This window comes from Mus musculus, chromosome 5 (genome assembly GCF_000001635.26).
Source record: "Mus musculus strain C57BL/6J chromosome 5, GRCm38.p6 C57BL/6J".
Taxonomy (NCBI): domain Eukaryota; kingdom Metazoa; phylum Chordata; class Mammalia; order Rodentia; family Muridae; genus Mus; species Mus musculus.
In genome coordinates, this window is record NC_000071.6 from 41,880,961 (window position 1) to 41,899,607 (window position 18,647).

General features: G+C 42.7%; 1 non-coding gene across 1 annotated transcript; it reads left to right on the forward strand.

Annotated features, from left to right (window-relative positions):
- Positions 1-10,381: 10,381 nt before the first annotated feature.
- On the forward strand, positions 10,382-10,463 carry Mir6414 (microRNA 6414). Its single transcript, NR_105842.1, has one exon. It is a non-coding gene; the product is annotated as a microRNA 6414 (primary transcript).
- Positions 10,464-18,647: the final 8,184 nt, after the last annotated feature.

The window sequence follows — 18,647 nt, forward strand, 5'->3', positions numbered from 1 at the left end:
CATCCCCCATTCCCATCCCTGCCTCCTCTCCCACCCAGGCTCCTCCCTCACTCTGCTTCCTGTGGTTATTTTGTTCCTCTTCTAAGTAGGACTGAAGCATCCACACTTTGGCTTCCCTTCTTGTTAAGCTTCATGCTGTCTGTGAGTTGTATCATGGATATTCTGAGCTTTTGGGCTAATATCCACTTATCAGTGAGTACATACCATGTATGTCATTTGAGTCTGGGTTACCTCACTCAGGATGATATTTTCCAGTTCCATCCATTTGCCTGGAAAACTTGCAAAGTCCTCATTTTTAATAACTGTGTAGCATTCCATTGTGTAAATGCATCACATTTTTTTTTATATCCATTCTTTGGTTGAGGGACATCTGGGTTGTTTCCAGCTTCTGGCTATTATAAATAAGGCTGCTATGAACATAGTGGAGCATGTGTCCTTGTGGTATGTTGGAGCATCTTTCAGGTATATGCCCAGGAATGGTACAGTTTGGTCTTCAGACAGAACTATTTCCAATTTTCTGAGGAACCTCTGGATTGATTTTCTAGAGTGTTGTACCAGTTTGCAATCATACCAGCACTGGAGGAGTGTTCCTCTTTCTCCACATCCTAGCCAGCATATGCTGTTGTTTGAGTTTTTGATCTTAGCCATTCTGACTGGTGTGAGGTGGAATCTCTTGATTTTCATTTCCCTGATGGCTAAGGATGTTGACCATTTCTTTAAGTGCTTCTCATCAGTTGTTATGTTAGCCTTAGCCATTCTGACTGGTATGAGGTGAGATTTCAAAGTAGTTGTAATTTGCATTTTTCTAACTGCTAGAGATGACTAACACATTTTATTTCTAAGCCACTTTTTGTTTCATCTTTTGAGAAGTCTCTGCCCAGATCGCTTGCCCATTTTTTTAATTGAGTCATTTGTTTCCTTGACTCTTTGTATTTTTGAGTTCTTTGTGCATTCTAGATATCAGCACTCTGTCAGACTTATAGCTGGCAAAGATTCTTTGCAGCTCTGTGGGTTTCTTCACTTTTTTTTTTTTTTTTTTTTTAGCTTCCTCACTTTTCTTCCCTGGGTCATTTCCTCAGATGTGCAGAAGATTTTTAGTTTTGTGAGGTCTCATTTATCAATCTTGGACTTAATTTCTGGGCGAGTGGAATTCTATTCAGAAAATTCCATCCTTCATCTGTGTGTGGTCCTTTGTATGTTCCCTTCCAGTAGCTTTCACATTTTGGGTTTCAAATGGAGAGCTTGGATCCGTGTTGGGTTAGTTTCTGCCTGCATGACAGATAAGGTTCATTTCATTCTTCTCAATGTGGATATTCTGGTTTTTTTTTTTTTTTTTTTTTTTTTTTTTTTTAGTATCATTTGTTGAAGATGCTTTCTTGTCTCCAGCATATGTTTTCAGCCTCTTTGTCAAGTATCAGGTGGCTGTATCTATGTGTATCAACATTTGGGTCTTCTATTTTATTCCATTGGCCTGCATCTCTGTTTCTGTGTCAGTACCTTATTGTTTCTATTATTATATCTCTATAATATATCTCGAAATTTGGACTGGATATCCGTCTCTCATCATTCTTTCTGCTCAGGATTGTTTTTAGCTACCTAGGGTGTTTTTTTTTTTTTTTTTTTTTTTGTGAGTCCATATTACTTTTAGGCTTTTTTTTTTTTTTTTTTTAATCTTTGTGAAGAGTGAGATAGGGATTTTGATTAATATCTCATTGAATCTGTAAATTGATTTTGCTAGAATGGTCATTTTCACAGTAGTAATCCTACCTATCAAAGAACATGAAACAGTTGACACAGTTTTCAATGAATAGCACATATCAGCATACTTTTCATGCCCTTGAAAGCCTATTTATTGTGTACCAATAGAAATTCTCAGGGTTGGGTCACAGAGATAGCTCAGTGACTAAGAATACTTCCTGTTCTTGCATAAGACCCAGGGGTTCAGTTCCCAGCATCCACATCAGAGTGCTCACAACTGCCTGCAACCACAGTTCTTCAACTACCATCGTTTTCTCCTGCACTCTGCGGGCACTTGCACTAATGGGGTGCACATACATGCATTCAGGATGCAGGCGCTCTCTCTTTCTGTCTCCCTCATACCTCTCTTTCTCTCTCACACACACAAATAAAAATAAATAAATATGTTAAAATTGTCCCTTTGAATTTTTCTCTGAAGATAAACACATTTTCATCTTTGCTGTTCCCTGTGCTTCAGACCCTTTAAGGGCAAAGTGCCCTTCTAACCACCTTTTCCCCCTTTGATCACTGGACCACATCCAGTCTTGAGCTGAACATTTCAGACATGCTAATAATTTGGCTCCAACTTATGGGAGAAAGATGTGAACTGATTGGAAAAGAAAGAAGGAAGTGACAGTCTTTGAGCTTGTATCTCGCACTTAGTACACTTGAACACTGCATTGACCATCGAATTTGTTTATTCTGTTAGAGTCCGGTGAATTCAGATCCATAGAAACTGGGTAATCAAGAGGTCCCAAGGGAGGATTTGGGACTCTTACTCAGAAGGGGAAACTAAATAGTTATCAGAGGTGGGTAGAAAGAGGGAACTGGGTAGGAGAGGGGGCAAGGAGTGGGACAGAGTGGTGATTAGGGGTGTGTGGGGGCTGGGAGAACTATAGAGAACTATATATATATGGGAGAACTATAGAGCCTGAAGTGGCCACCTCCTGTAGCCAGGCAGGGCTTCCAGAGGAGGGAGAAGAACAGAAATCCACCCACAAAACTTTATCTACAAATTTGTCTTGCCTACAAGATGGGCCTGGATAAAGATGGAACAGAGACCGAGGGAACAGCCCACCAATGACTGTCCCAGCTTGAGACTCATCCCATGTGAGACAGTTAACCCCTTGACACTATTAACTATATTCTGCTATGCTTCCAGACCGGAACTGTCTGCATAACTGTTTCCTGAGAGTCTTATCCAGCAGTGGATGGAAGCTAATGCAGAGACCCACAGCCAAATATCAAGCAGGGCTTGGGGAGTCTTGTGGATGAATGAGGGATAAAAATAAGTAAGTCGGAGGGGTCAATGACACTACAAGACGATCTATAGAGCCAACTAACCTGGGACCACGAGGGCTCACTGAGACTGGGGCACCAACCAGGGAACATGCAGAAGCTAGACCTAGACCTTCTACACATCTGTAGCAAATGTGCCGCTTGGTCTTTTCACGTGGGTCTCTTAACAAGTGGAGCGGGGCTCTCCAGGTCTCTGTTCCCTGACAGTGGATCCCCTTCCCCCTACCTTGGCTGCCAGGTGTGCCTTGTCCTGCTGGTACTAGATATCCCCGGATGGCATAGTATCCAAGGGGGAACTTCTCTGAGGAGAAGGGGATGAGGCAGTGGAGGGAGGGATTGTTAGCATAGGACTGGAAGGAGAGGAGCGGTGTGTGTGTGTCTGTGATGGGGATCTAAAGTGAATTTTTAAAAAGTAAAGTATTGAAAAGAGGGGAAAAAGAATCCCGTGTTAGGGAGCGCATTTATCACGTGGAATTTACAGGAGAGAGAATGGGAACTGAGCTATGGAGTTTCTTTCTTCATGTTACCTAAGCACACACAGAAATCAGGTCGGACAGGCGTCGTCTCGTTTTGCAGACTCTGAGACAAAAGATTTGAATGTAAGTGATGTATCTGAGGGAGGTGTTTACGATCTTTTGCATCTCAGCTGAAAATATGCCCTTCAAGATGTGCAGTATTGAACTAAAGGATACTCACCATTCCCGCGTTTAAAACAAGCGTGGTGTTAAACTCTCCCAGTAGGGGGCGCTGAAGGATACTGCAGTAGCATGAGTCTTGGGGCTTCCCAAGTTGAACGAGGTTCAGAATTGAATGCAGACTCGTTCTGTGACAGTGCAGCAGTGCATTGGTGACAATCTTTATTTCACTTTCTCAGCATGGACTGTAGAGCCCCTAGTTGCTCTGCGTTTCTAGAGGGCTTCAAAAAGGCCCCCGAGTTTACTGGCGTCTGTAATTACACGCCTTAGTCCTTGCTGGCTGCCGGTCTTCTGGGCTGCACTGTGGAGCAATAAACCTCTCTTTGCAACCGAGTGTGCACACAGTTTTGGCTTGGCTTGCAGGGCTGAGCACTAACTGTCCCCTTCCAGAAAGTTCGAAAAGACTTCTGCTAAAAGTGCTGTAGGACCCTGACCTGCACCATTAAAAGCTGAACGCCTCTCTATCTGCACTCTGCAGTGATTCATTTCAGACCCTCTGAGGCCCGATTAAAGCAGTAACTTCGCTGATATCTTGTGGGTAGAGACAAGCTTATCCCAAAAGGGAATCCCTTTCAAGTTTGTCTTTTGCTAGTTAACTCTCTTCAGCCCTAGGTTCTTGGGAGAATTTCTTTTTATCATAGTTATTACATATCATGGTTAATGATTCTGTGTGAGCACGCGCGCTCGCGCTAAAGTTCTATTTTAAACTTACGTCGTGTTGTGTTTGTTAGTTGGCCTGTCCTAGCAGACCATCCCAGGAAGACACTTCTATCTAGAAGCCAACATACAGTGTGTTAGTGAACGTGGCTTTTTAGTGTGCTGGGTGCCAGCAAGGAACAAAGCCCAACCATTTTAGGCAGTGCTTTATCATTCTGGGGTTGCTGTTGTGGGACCATAACCCTCCTTATATCTTTATCTTATGTTAGACTGTTGAAGACACAAGCCCTCAGGCAAAGCGAAGTAAGTTCTTCTTCTTCTTCTTCTTCTTCTTCTTCTTCTTCTTCTTCTTCTTCTTCTTCTTCTTCTTCTTCTTCTTCTCCTTCTCCTTCTCCTTCTCCTTCTCCTTCTCCTTCTCCTTCTCCTTCTCCTTCTCCTTCTCCTTCTCCTTCTCCTTCTCCTTCTCCTTCTCCTTCTCCTTCTCTCCTCCTCCTCCTCCTCCTCCTCCTCCTCCTTTTTTTTCTTTTTCTTTCTTTTATTGGATATTTTCTTTATTTACATTTCTAATGTTATCCCCTTTCCAGGTCTCTCCTCTGGAAACTCCCTATCCCATCCCCCATCCCCTGCCTCTATAAGTGTGCTCCCCCACCCACCCACCCACTCCCATCTTCCCACCCTGGCATTCCCCTACACTGGGGTATTGAACCCCCTCAGGACTAAGGGCTGCTCCAACCCACTGATGTCCAACAAAGTCATCCTCTGTCACGTATGTGGCTAGAGCCGTGGTATCCTCCATGTGACCCTTTGGTTGGTTGCCCAGTCCCTGGGAGCTTGGGGGAGGGGAGAGGCTGGCCACTTGACACTGTTGCGCCCACCATGGGGCTGCAAACTACCTCAGCTCTTTCATCCCTTCTCCAACTCCTCCTTTGGGACCCCAAGCTCAGTCCAAAGGTTGGCTGTGAGCATCCATCTCTGCATTTGTCAGACTCTGGCAGAGCCTCTCAGGAGACAGCCATATCAGGCTCCCGTCAGCATGCACTTCTTGACAGCCACAATTGTGTCCTGGTTTGGCAACTGTATATGGGATGAATCCCCAGGTGGGACAGTCTCTGGGTGGCCTTTCCTTCAGTCTCTGCTCCACATTTTGTCTCCATATTTCCTCCTGTGAAGAAACACTGAAGCATCCAACTTTGGTCTTTCTTCTTTTTGAGCTTCATATTCTGTGAATTGTATCTTGTGTAACATTAAGACTAATTTAAAAGCATTTGGAGTAATATCCACTTATCAGTGAGTGCATACCATGTGTGTTCTTTGGGATTGGGTTACTTCACTCAGGATGATAGTTTCTAGTTCCATCCATTTGCCTGCGATTTTCATGAAGTCATTGTTTTTCATAGCCGAGTAGTACTCCACTGTGTAAATGTACCACATTTTCTGTATCCGTTCCTTTGATGAGGAACATCTGTGTTCGTTCAAGAGTCTGGCCATTATAAATAGGCTGCTATGAACATAGTGGAGCATGTGTCTTTGCTATATGTTGGGGCATTTTTTTGAGTATATGCCCAGGAGTGGTATTGCTGGGTCCTCAGGTAGTACTATGTCCAATTTTCTGAGGAACTGCCAGACTGATTTTCAGAGTGGTTGTACAAGCTTGCAATCCCACCAGCAATGGAGGAGTGTTCCTCTTTCTTCACATCCTCACCAGCATCTGCTGTCACCTGAGTTTTTGATCTTAGCCATTCTGACTGGAGTGAGATGGAATCTCAGGGTTGTTTTGATTTGCATTTCCCTGATGACTAAGGATGTTGAACATTTCTTTAAGTGTTTCTCAGCCATTTGAGTTTCCTCAGTTGAGAATTCTCTGTTTAGCTCTGTTCTCCATTTTTAAATAGGGTTATTTGATTTTCTGGAGTCTAACTTCTTGAGTTCTTTGTATATATGGGATATTAGCCTTCTATCAGATGTAGGGTTTGTAAAGATCTTTTCCCAATGTGTTGGTTACCTTTTTGTCCTATTGACAGTGTCCTTTGCTTTATATTTTATAAGGTAAGCAATTTTATAAGAAGCAATTTTATGAGGTCCCATTTGCTGATTCTTGATCTTAGAGCATATGACATTGGTGTTCTGTTCAGGAAGTTTTCCCCTGTGCCCATGTGTTGGAGGCGTTCCCCCACTTTCTCTTCTATTAGATTCAGTGTATCTGGTTTTATGTGGAGGTCCTTGATCCATTTGGACTTGAAGTTTGTACAGGGAGATAAGAATGGACCAATTTGCATTCTTCTACATGTTGACTGCCAGTTGAACCAGCACCATTTGTTGAAAATGCTGTCTTTTTTTCCCACTGGATGGTTTTAGCTCCTTTGTCAAAGATCAAGTGACCATAGGTGTGTGGGTTCATTTCTGGGTCTTAAATCCTATTCCATTGATTTACCTGCCTGTCGCTATACCAATACCATTCAGTTTTAATCACAATTGCTCTGTAGTACAGCTTGAGGTCAGGGATGGTGATTCCCCTACGTTCTTAATGGTAAGAAATCTGTGTGGAAATTGCCAGCTATGACTGAAGGTGGCCACTGGGGGGAGCCAAAAGGATGTGGGTAGACAGGCAAGTCTTAACCGACTTGCTATTTTAAGATGCTGGCTATTAGAAGAACTTGGTCAACAGGATGCTGACATGTGGCTCAGAGTGATTCAAAGGTAAGTTTTCTGGAAAAGTCAGTTGCAAGATCAAATGTTTTTCTGATTAGTGTAATTCGATTGTGTGGTGAGTGTTTGTTGTGGGTAATTCAATTTTTCTTTGACCTTGGCAAGCCTGCTGGCACACTCTCTACGTTGGAAGACAATTTTCTACCTCTCTGGAATACAATAAGCCAAACCTGGGTTGCATCAAGGGCTGGCAGACCTGCCATCTTCGGGAGGTACCCGTATCAGTGGCATCCACGGAGCTAAAAGTCAGTGCTGTTAGTGTTTGCCTCTGTCCTTTACAGGAACACTTCAGCAGAAACAAAAGGACTTTTTCCTTCTACTTTGGCTTTTTAAGAGAAAGCTTGGTGGTATTAAGCTTTTCTAATTCTGAGCATTGGCCTCTAAAGTTCAGTGAAATCAAAGCTTGGCTATGCTGCAGTTCACAGAGATAAGAGCTTTTCATCAGTGTGGATACCAGGAAAAAGAACATAACACTACCAACACCATCAACTCCACCAACACCACCAACAAATGTAGGTAGGGGACATTTGCATCCCAAAGTGTTCTGGGCAGAAACAAGAGTTTTAATTCACCGTGATTTTGTCATTTTGACTGAGGACCATTTTTTTTTGTCCAAATAATGCAATAAATAATAAAATGTCCTGCAAAGAGCATAACCCTTGTAACAAAATCTTATCATTATTTGTACAACCCTCATAGGTTTAAAAAAAAAAAGCTTTTAAACAGGGACAACATTCTACACAAATTTAAATATCTGCTCAGAAGGTATTCTTTGCAAACATTTAGAGGATGTTTTTCTGAGAAGGTGAATCTATCCTCTCTTTTTTTTATTATCTATATTGCTATCCAGCATACAGGCAGCAGGGGGGAGTGTTTCTCTATTTTTTCCTACATACTCTTTCTACTCCCCAGCTTAGCCAGGGAAGAGACCAATAATTCTTTAATTCAAATCTGTTCACAAGTGCACCCCATTTGATAGATTCTAGTCGTTGCTCTCTCTTCCCCCAAATCTTTAGGGGACAGGAGCTTCCAGCAGTCAGCTAATGATTATACAATGGAGGCTGGCAGCTTGGCTTGTTGGCATGAAGTCCTTCCCTCTTCACCCTGTTCCTTCCTTGTCATTCCGCTCAGCTCCCATACATCACTTGCCGTAATCAAGTCATAGAAAACAAAAGTAAATTATGGAAATTCACAGCTTATTTTTTTTTTTCTTTTCATTTTGCAGATGAGACTCAGGATTTGGAAGGCAAAACAAACAAGCAAACAAACAAAAAGAGGGTTGATTTTGGTACTCTGTGAATGATGCCAAAGTGAAAAAGAGAAATAAAGGTCAGAGAGGGAGAGGCTGGTCATGGATGAGTGTTTATTGATGTGCCTGGGGCCATCTTCTATAACTCCTTATGTCCGGATAACACCACGGTAGACTGGAGGTCATTAGGACCCCTCTGCTAATGAGGAGAACGGTGCTGAGCAACTTGCCCAACTTTTGTGCTGCTTGAAAATGATAGAATGAGAGAACTGTAAGCCCAGACTCCATCCAAAGCTGAAGCCCTCACCTGCCAATGATCAGCAGAAGGCAGCTTGTCCCTTGTATGTCTCGGTCATCCCTCTCCTGACAGCTTGCTTTCTCACAAGGGTGTGCTCCTGCTCCCAGATCCATACGCATGCCTATAATGACATGGAAGGAAGAAAGGAAGGCCTCCACAAAAGCCGTAGAAGCACACAGCGGAAGCTGCTTTTGTTGTACACAGGCAAGTGATTCCTTTACAAAAAGTGATAACGCAGAAACCCAAGATCTGAGATTTCCTAGAGCTGTGGGCTTGGGGAAGAGCCAGGGAAGGCACCACAGTCTGAAAATAATACTGGAGCCCTCTATGCCTGTGAAGGGGGATGTATTTCTGAGTATCCACTTCCTAGCCTGGCTTCCTGGTCACATCTACAGGCAAGGAGATGAGGAGGAAGTCAGTAGCCCTTCAGCAACAGTGAACATTAAGATCAGCCACCCAGACATTTTACCAAAGTAAAATTCTTAGAGGTGACCTTGGATGCTCCTGGTATCTCTCTTAAGTGGTATCATCATTTTTTGAGACAGCATGGCCCTTCTCAATTCTGAAAAGTCTCCTCTGATGAAATCAGGACTCCAGCACTTTGAACACTTGCTATACTGCTATTTAAACAGAAGACAAGTTCCTGGCTGCATCCTTGGTAGACATGGTTTCTAGCTGTAGTTTTAAAAGAATTTTTAATTTTCTTTGCTTATGATTGATTCCTAGCAAATGATTCTGGACTGCCTATATGTGTGTATAGTAATGACAAGATTTTATTTATGTATTCAGATAGCATATTACAATGCAGACCTGACCGCTATGAAACTCAATATGTAGACCAGGGTGGCCTCACACTTCACAGAGATCTGCCTGTCCCTGCCTCCCAAGTGCTGGGATTAAAGTCTTGGACCAGTGTGTTCAGCAAGATATCCTATTTAAATAACTATATTTAAAATTTAGGATGTCAGGTTCAGGAAAGATAATTGAGCAATGTATCTTAAATGGTGAAAGTGGGGTGGAAATGATAGAAATATAGGGATACTGTACTGTGTTATCACTGAACATGCCCTTCATCTCAAGCAGCATTTGGGAATATGGAGACAATGAAATCTACCTACCTTATTTTACATCAATGAGAAGGAGGTTTGCTAGCTGGAGTTGCTATGAGGTGACACAGTGCCCACTGGCTTTTACTTTGTGTGTGCACACATGCATGTGGGTGTGGTACTATGCTAGGGAGGAAGCCAAGCAGAATAATGGCTTGAATATTGAATGCCTCAGGGCTTTAAGCCCTTTGGGGTAGCTTGGCATTGTGGATGGAAGGAAGCAGTAATGGGAGAAAAGGAAATGCTTTCACCAAATCAGAACTCCTAGACAACAAGAGGGAAAACTCTTAGTTTCTCTTTCCTGTGTTCCTGCAGCAGACAGGGGAAGAGATGGTTGACTTCCTCCAATAAACCCAGCAGCAGATCTGTGCTGCCTGCGGAATGTGGCGTTAAATGCAATGGGTCAGCATTAAGCTGGAACAAAATGTGATGACGAATTAGGAAATGAATAGTAAGCCATGGACGACAGATCTTGATTGTGATAATGGTCATTCACTCGCTGACTGGAACAAACACAGCTGCAAGCTGTATCTTCAGATTGACAAAACTGGACCCACATATCCTGGTCTTGGGCAAATTAATTCTGGCTAGAATGGTCATCTATGAGGAAATTAGGTGTCTGCAGTGGAATATTTATAAGGCTTTTCAGACCCTGCTCTTTGGGGGCTTGTAGCTCCCAGGTTTTCCCCAGTCTAAGTTCTGAGCTGAGTCTTGTTCTCCTGTGGGTGTATGGAAATGTCAAATGCAGGACATAATGCAGAGGAAAAGGCAGCTCCCTTTTGCAGATGGAAAGGCCCAGAGCAAGAGCTTAAAACACACTTGCACAATAGATGATTAGCAGTCTGGCTAAATCAATAGGTCACGAATAGTAATTGGTGTAGAACCAAAATCTGTTAAGCGTTAATCTCCACCTAAACCCTCATCCCTGTATAGATAAGTTTGGTAACTTTTCAATATCATCATCTCTCAAGGCCCCAAATTCAAATAAACTGTCCTGCACAAATGTTCTTGGATGCAGAATGAGTCTGAGGGTGATGCTTGCCTGTTTACTGAATAATCAGTCTTATACATGCTCGAGTATGTGTGTGTGCGCGCACACACATGCTCTTGCACACACACACAAACACACACACAAACACACTTTTTTTGTTTTTTTTTTGTTTTCAATTTTTTATTAGCTATTTTCTTCATTTACATTTCAAATGCTATCCCGAAAGTCCCCTATATCCTCCCCCCACCTCCTGCCCTGCTCTCCTACCCACTCACTCCCACTTCTTGGCCCTGGCATTCTCCTGTCCTCTGGCATATAAAGTTTGCAAGACCAAGGGGCCTCTCTTCCCAATGATGGCCGACTAGGCCATCTTCTGATACACATGCAGCTAGAGACACGAGCTCTGGGGGTACTGGTTAGTTCATATTGTTGTTCCACCTATAGGGTTGCAGACCCCTTCAGCTCCTTGGGAACTTTCTCTAGCTCCTCCTTTGGGGGGCCCTGTGTTCCATCCAATAGATGACTGTGAGCATCCACTTCTGTATTTGCTAGGCACTGGCATAGCCTCACAAGAGACAGCCATATCTGGGTCCTTTCAGCAAAATCTTGCTGGCATGTGCAATAGTGTCTGCATTTGGTGGCTGATTATGGGATGGATCCCCAGGTGGGGCAGTCTCTGGATAATCCATCCCTTTGTCTCAGCTCCAAACTTTGTCTCTGTAACTCCTTCCATGGGTGTTTTGTTCCCAATTCTAAGAAGAGGCAAAGTATCTGCACTTTGGTCTTCGTTCTTCTTGAGTTTTGTGTGTTTTGCAAATTGTTTCTTGGGTATTCTAAGTTTCTGGGCTAATATCCACTTATCAGTGAGTGCATATCATGTGAATTCTTTTGTGATTGAGTTACCTCACTCAGGATGATACCCTCCAGATACATCCATTTGCTCAAGAGTTTCATAAATTCATTCTTTTTAATAGCTGAGTAGTACTCCATTGTGTAAATGTACCATATTTCCTGTATCCATTCCTCTGTTGAGGGACATCTGGGTTCTTTCCAGCTTCTGGCTATTATAAATAAGGCTGCTATGAACATAGTGGAGCATGTGTCCTTATTACAAGTTGGAACATCTTCTGGGTATATGCCCAGGAGAGGAATTGCTGGATCTTCAGGTAGTACTATGTCCAATTTTCTGAGGAACCGCCAGACTGATTTCCAGAGTGGTTGTACAAGCTTGCAATCCCACCAGCAATGAAGGACACACACATTTCTTTAGAGGTGGAATCTCATCAGGTAGCTCCAATAGGTTTTGAACTTCTTTCTTAGCCTCTCAAATGTTGGGATTACAACTTGAGCCACTGCACTTGGTCGCCAGCTAACATGAGTAATGAATGCAGTACTTAGTGAAAGTGTAGCTTAGGCGCTTCTTGAGATTGAGTGAGGAAGTGAGATAATAACCATGTCCATAAAGGGATAACCAAGATCACATTTTCCCAGACATTACACATGCCATAATAAAGTAATTATTAGATAAGTAAACAATAGCAATAACACTGATAAATGTGACAACTATTAAAGATATTGAGTTATACACCATTTGAAATGTTTCCTTGTGCATTTAACCCTCACCACCATCCTAAAAGATTAGGTATAATTATTATGTTTCCCTTTACAAAAGGAAATTGTGGCATACAGCTGGGAAGGGTGGGAAGGCTTTGGTTATTTTAGATAACAAAGCCTCGAAAGACTTTACTGGGAGATGACCTTTAAGCAACCATCAGAAGGACGGTTTCTGTGTATCTCTAAAACACACGCCTCCCTTTCTACTCCCCTCATTTCTGCACCACCATTGTTTGGTGAAGGTCACCAGATAGCTCATTGTCCTTGCAAATACCTTCTACCTGGGTGCTCCTCCCAAAGCCTGAAGTGCGGCAGGACCTGGAAGTGACAGACATGCTGGCTAAATGCATTTGGCCCACTTGCTCGGATTTCGATTTTTTTTTTTTTTCCTGTATGTAGCTGACTGACAAGACACTCCTGGAGTCTGAAAGACACAAAGCTCAGACCTGTAGAATGACATGATAAAGGGTAATGGCTCATCACTGCACATTTGCCCACAGAGAGGGCGCTTATCTTTCTTATAGTCTGTCACACCTAGTTATGCTGCTTGTGGTTGAAAGGGACAGAAAATGACCCAGTGGTGGCAGCAAAAATCAGAATAATCTCATCTCTGCTCAGAGCACAGCAACTTTCACAGCTATTTGCTTCCAGTAGCCCAGTTGGGTCCTCTCAGCGGCCTTGCAGAACAAAGATCGTTATGTATGATTCAGACCCTAGAGAAACAGAGGCTGAGCTGTGCTAAAAGTTTTGTTAAGGTTATACAGTTGATGAGGTCAAAGAGAGGCAGTGCTTACACATTTTGAGGGGATGAAAAAACCTGCTAATCAGGCTATCAAAATGTGTTTCGTCACAATGAAAATAGTCACAGTTTACCCTGTACCAGTGTCTTGGTTCATTCTGGCTGCTGTTACAAACACCAGAGAACATGTGGCATGTCAACAATAGACATTTAGTTTTCATAATCTCTAGGCTTGGAAGGCAGAGATGAAGTCTCTGCAAGGTGTCTGCAAGGGTATTTCCTAATGACTTTATCCCATTAGGACCTTACTATTGGAAGAGGTGAATGGTCTCCTTTGGTCGGCTTTGATAAGGGCACTGGTTTCATTTCCCAGACTTCCTCCCTTATTATCTCACAATCTCTCAAAGACACCACCTTCTAATACCATCAGTTTGGTGAGTGCCTTGGCTAATCTTGATCAGACAACTGTGATAGGATTAAGTCATGCCTGGGGGCATACCCCAGGGTGTGTCTGTGATGAGAACTCAGGTTATACTGAGGAGGGCTCTGACCTAATGAATGGCTTAATCCCTCAAGGAATTCTCAATCTGCTGGCAGTATGCAGAAGGTTTGAAAGGTAGGAGTGAGGTCTAGTTGGAGGAAGAAGGTTACCGGAGGAGGGGTTGAGGGGGCGGGGTGAGAGGGAATGCGTCCTTCGGTGTTACATCCTGCCCTGGCTTCTTCCCATGTATCAGAATGTGAAGGTTCTCCTTTGCTACAAGTTCCTCCTGTGGTAATGTTCTGATGGAGCATACAGAGCCAAGCAACTTTGGAATAAACCCTTAGAAACCAGGCCAAACAAATTTCTGTTCCTTTGAGTTGTTTCTGACAACTAAACGACTAATTCAAAGGGCTATGGTGTTCACATATGAACATTGACGTCATAAATATCCACATCATAGACTCCTGTCCTGTAGCCTTTATCCAAAATTCATTTCTGTTTTACATTAAAAATACATGTATTTTAATTCCAATACACCTCCCGCACCTACAAATTTCTCACCAATTCCAGCAGCAACTTTGAAGTCCAAAGTTTCATCTAAATATGATATTTAGACATAGGACAAGTGTGATTTTCAAGATGTGAGTCACTAGAAAGTAATTTTTCTACTAGCTGTGAACCTGTGAAATGATATGTTATAAGCTTCCAAAACACAGCTGTAGGGTGACAGGGACAGAGACTGAGATGGTAGGTCACTAGCGGGTTCCCAGCCTTTAGACTAGAATACACTGTCTTGAAGGCCTGCTGGGGTGCTAGTAGCTGTGCAAGTTTGCAGACGCACCAGCAATGGAGGGAGGTTCCCGTACTCCACATCCTCACCAGCATACGCTGTCACTTGCTTTATAGATCTTAGCTATTCTGATGGGTGTTAAGATGAAATCTCTAAGTAGTTTTGAGTTGTGTTTCTCTGATGGCTAAGGATGTTGGACATTTCTTTAAGTGTTTCTGAGCCACTTAAGTTTCCTATTTGAAGACATCTGATTAGATCTATACCTCATAATTTAATTGGGTTACTTCTTTATTTGAAGTCTAGTTTTTGGGTTCTCTATATATTTTGGATATTAGCCCTGAATCAAATATGTAGGGTTTTTTTTCAAATTCCTTTCTGTATGCTGTCACTTTGTCCAAATGATGGTTTCCTTTGCTGTGTAGAAGCTATTCAGTCTCATGAGGTTCCATTTAATTGCTGATCATAGTGTCTGTACTAATAGTGTTCTGTTCTGAAAGTCATTTTTTTTTTTTTTGTCTGCCAATGAGTTCAAGGCTACTCCAATCTTTCTCTTTTCAGGCTTAATATATGTAGTTTTATGTTGAGGGTTTTGAACCATTTGGAGTTGAGTTTTGTGCAGGGTGATAGGTATGGCTCTATCTTGATTCTTATACGTGCAGCCATCCAGTTTGATGAGCACTATTTGTGGAAGATGCTGTCTTTTCCCCCCTAAGTGTGTGTACTTGACACAAGTTGGAGTTATCCCAGAGAAAGGAGGAGCCTCCCTGAGAAAATGCCTCTATGAGATCCAACTGTAAGGCATTTTCTCAGTTAGTGATTAAGGTCGTGCCCTCCCTGGCCTGGTACTCCTTGGTTCTATAAGAAAGCAAGCTGGGCAAACTAGGAGAAGCAAGCCAGTAAGCAGCATTCCTCTGTGGCCTCTGCATCAACTCCTGCCTCCATGTTCCTACTCTGAGTGAGTTCCTGTCCTGACTTTGGTGATGAACAGCAATGTGGAAGTGTAAGTTCTCCCCAACTTGCTTCTTGGTCATCATATTTTGTGCCAGAATAAAAACACTAAGTGTGTATTTCTGGCTTTTTTGTTTTTTTTTAAACCAGGTATCCATAGGTGTATAGATTTATGTCTGGATCTTCAATTCAATTCCGATGATCAACATGTCTGTTTTTTTGCACCAATACCATGTTCTTTTTATTACTCTGTAATACAACTTGAAGTACGGGATGGGGATACCTCTAGCGGTTCTCTTATTATTCACAATTATTTTAACTATCCTGGGAGTGTGTATGCATTTCTATATACAGCTGACAATTATCCTTTCAAGATCTGTGAAAGGTTTGTTGGGTACAGTAGTCTGGGCTGGCATCTGTGGTCTCATAGAGTCTGTGTACATCTGTCCAAGACATTTCTGGATTTAGAGTCAACATTGAGAAGGCAGGTGCTATTCTAGTAGGTCTGCATTTATATGTTACCTGGTATTTTCCCCTTGCTTCTTTTAATATTATTTTCCCCCCTTGTTCTGTACATTTAGTTTTTTGGTTACTATGTGCTGAGACGACTCTTTTCTGGTCCAGTGTGCTTGCTGTTCTGTATGCTCCTTGTACCTTGATGGGCATCTCCTTTTTCAGGTTAGGGAAGTTTTCTTCCCTGATTTTGTTAAAATCAGAAGTGTGCCCTTAGTTAGTTAGTTAGTTAGTTTGTTTTTTTTCTCTCCTTCCTTTATATCTATTATTCTTAGATTTGACCTTTGCATATTGTCCCAGATTTTTTTTGTTTTTGTTTTTTTTTGTGTGTGTGTGCCAGGAGTTTTTTCCATTTAACATTTTCTTTGACTGAAGTATCCATTTATTTTATAGTGTTTCCAAAACCTGATATCCATCCCTTGTATTCTGTTGGTGAAGCTTGCCTCTGTGGTTCTTGTTCAAGTTCCTAAATTTTCCATTTCCAGATTTCCCTCAGTTTGGGTTTTCTTAGTTGACTCTATTTCCACTTTTGGATCCTGAACAGTTTTATTCATTTCCTTCTATTGTTTATTTGTGTTTTTATAGGTTTCTTTCAAGACTCTATTCATTTCCTGTACTATGTTCATAAGGGGTATTTTAACATCCCTGTCTTGTGCGTCAAGTACATTTCTCAGGGCCTGTGTAGTAGAGATGCTGGGCTGTAGTGGAGGGATATTGTCCTGACTGTTACTATGTAGTAGAGATGCTGGGCTGTAGCGGAGGAGGGATTTGTCCTGACTGTTACTGATTCTGCTTTTATGCTGTGTCTGGTCATCTGAGATTGGGAAGATTGAAAGTTTAGGTGCTGATATCTGGGCTTGTCTTGGTTGGGTGGGGTGTTTTTTCCCCATGATTTCTGTTGTTTTCTCTAATTTTTATAGGGGTATGGTAGTTGTTTGTTGCCCTGGGAATGAAATCAGAGAGTGGGGAGAGGCCATAGTAGGTAGTCTGCTACAGAGTTGGAGGTGAGACTGGGAAAAGGTGAGAAAGGTAAAGATCCACAGTTAGATTGTCTACTATTCTGGGTAGGGTCCTAGGTAATGCCTGCTGTATTTAGGGACTGGGATAAAGAGATGTGTACGGAGAAGGAAGGCTGGCGTGGGAGATTTGTGGGGTCTACTGGAGTTGTGGGCAGGGAGGGAGGAAAGGCTGCAGCAAGAAGTCTGCTACAGAGCTGGAGACGAGGCTGGAGGATATGTAGAGGTGAAGATCATGATCAGTCTCCATGCTACTCTCGCAGGAAAGCTGGCTGGTACTCAGAGAATGCATGTTGGTGTTTGGAGCTGGAATAATGTGACGGGTTGGAGGAAGGAAGTTGGAGGCTAAGGTCTAACTGATCTGTTGGAAATGGGGGGCAGAGAAGAAGGCAAGGCTGCAGGAGATGGTCTGCCACAGAGCTGGAAATGAGACTGGGGATTGGATTTAAAGGAGATGAAGGACAGACATGTGAAGATGTGCAGTTGGTCTATTTGCTTCCCTGCTGTGCTTCATTTATAACGGGATTAATCTTGTTTGTGATATTTGCACCATTAGCATATCTCTCCCAAACTACCAGGCCCTAATACTATTGCTTTGGGGACTAGGATATGAATTTTAGGGGGAACAAAGACATCTAGAAGAGATCAGTCAAGTTCTGAATCCACAGCTTTGTATTTGAAAACATGTTCAGTTCTAGCGTATACTGCACGAAAAATACTTAACACAGCTTCTAGCCTAAAGTAAGAACTTAACTAATGTTAGCTTGTAAGACTACAATTTTTGGACAGAAGGAAATGAAGACCTGGAAAGGTTTGAGTAGCTAGTGCAAAGTTGTGTGGTCAGGAAGTCACCTGCACTGACTGCAGGCTACATGGCCAGTGGCTCTAACTTTTATCCATAGTGAGCATCACTAACTTGCACTGCAGTGAGCATCACTGACCTGCATCACAGTGAACACCCTCATCTCCACTGCCCAAGGGTAAGTTTGTAGGCAGCACTTTCTAACTTTTAGATGGTTACAGTTTGTTTCTGCCAACACTAACTCCGTGGGATTTGAAATCCAAGTTGTAAGGCTTTCCTGTTTTGTCAAATTTTTGTACATCAAATGACTTCCTAAGCAGACAGTGCCTTGGCATTCACCCATCCCCACTTCTGGCAGGAGCTTTATGTTCTATTTGCCTCATTCCATGAAGATTCTATCTGTCAGAGGTTTTGTTCAGCAACACAGAGGAAGCAAATTGGGGGTGGGGGGGGGGCTGGACTGTATCTCCAGATGTTACAGAGAAAGGACAGATGGTTCCTAGGGGGTAGTTTTATCAAGGAAGTAGGATTTCAGGCAGGCCTTCCTTGAAAGACACTGATGTTTTAAAAGGAGATTGAAATATAGCTAAGAGAAGCCAGAGGAGGGAGGGAGCTGAAGGTCAAGGTGAGAAAAAGAAGTCATTCCAGACAAGCTGGAGACATACATCTGCAGCAGAGGAAAGGATAATGTCTTAGTCAGGGTTACCATGACTGTGGTGAAACATGGTGACCAAAGCAACTTGGGGAGGAAAGGCTTTATTTGGCTCATACTCCACATCACTGCTCACCATCAAAGGAAGTCATGATAGGAACTGAAACACAGCAGAAACCTGGAGGAGGGAACTGATGCAGAGGTCGTGAAGGGGTGATGTTTACTGGCTTGTTCCTCATGACTTCCTTAGCTTGCTTTCTTATAGAATCCAGGACCATCAGCCCAGGAGTGGCACTTCGCTAATAAGGTGGGGCCCTTTCCCATAAATTACTAATTAAAGAAAATGATCCACAG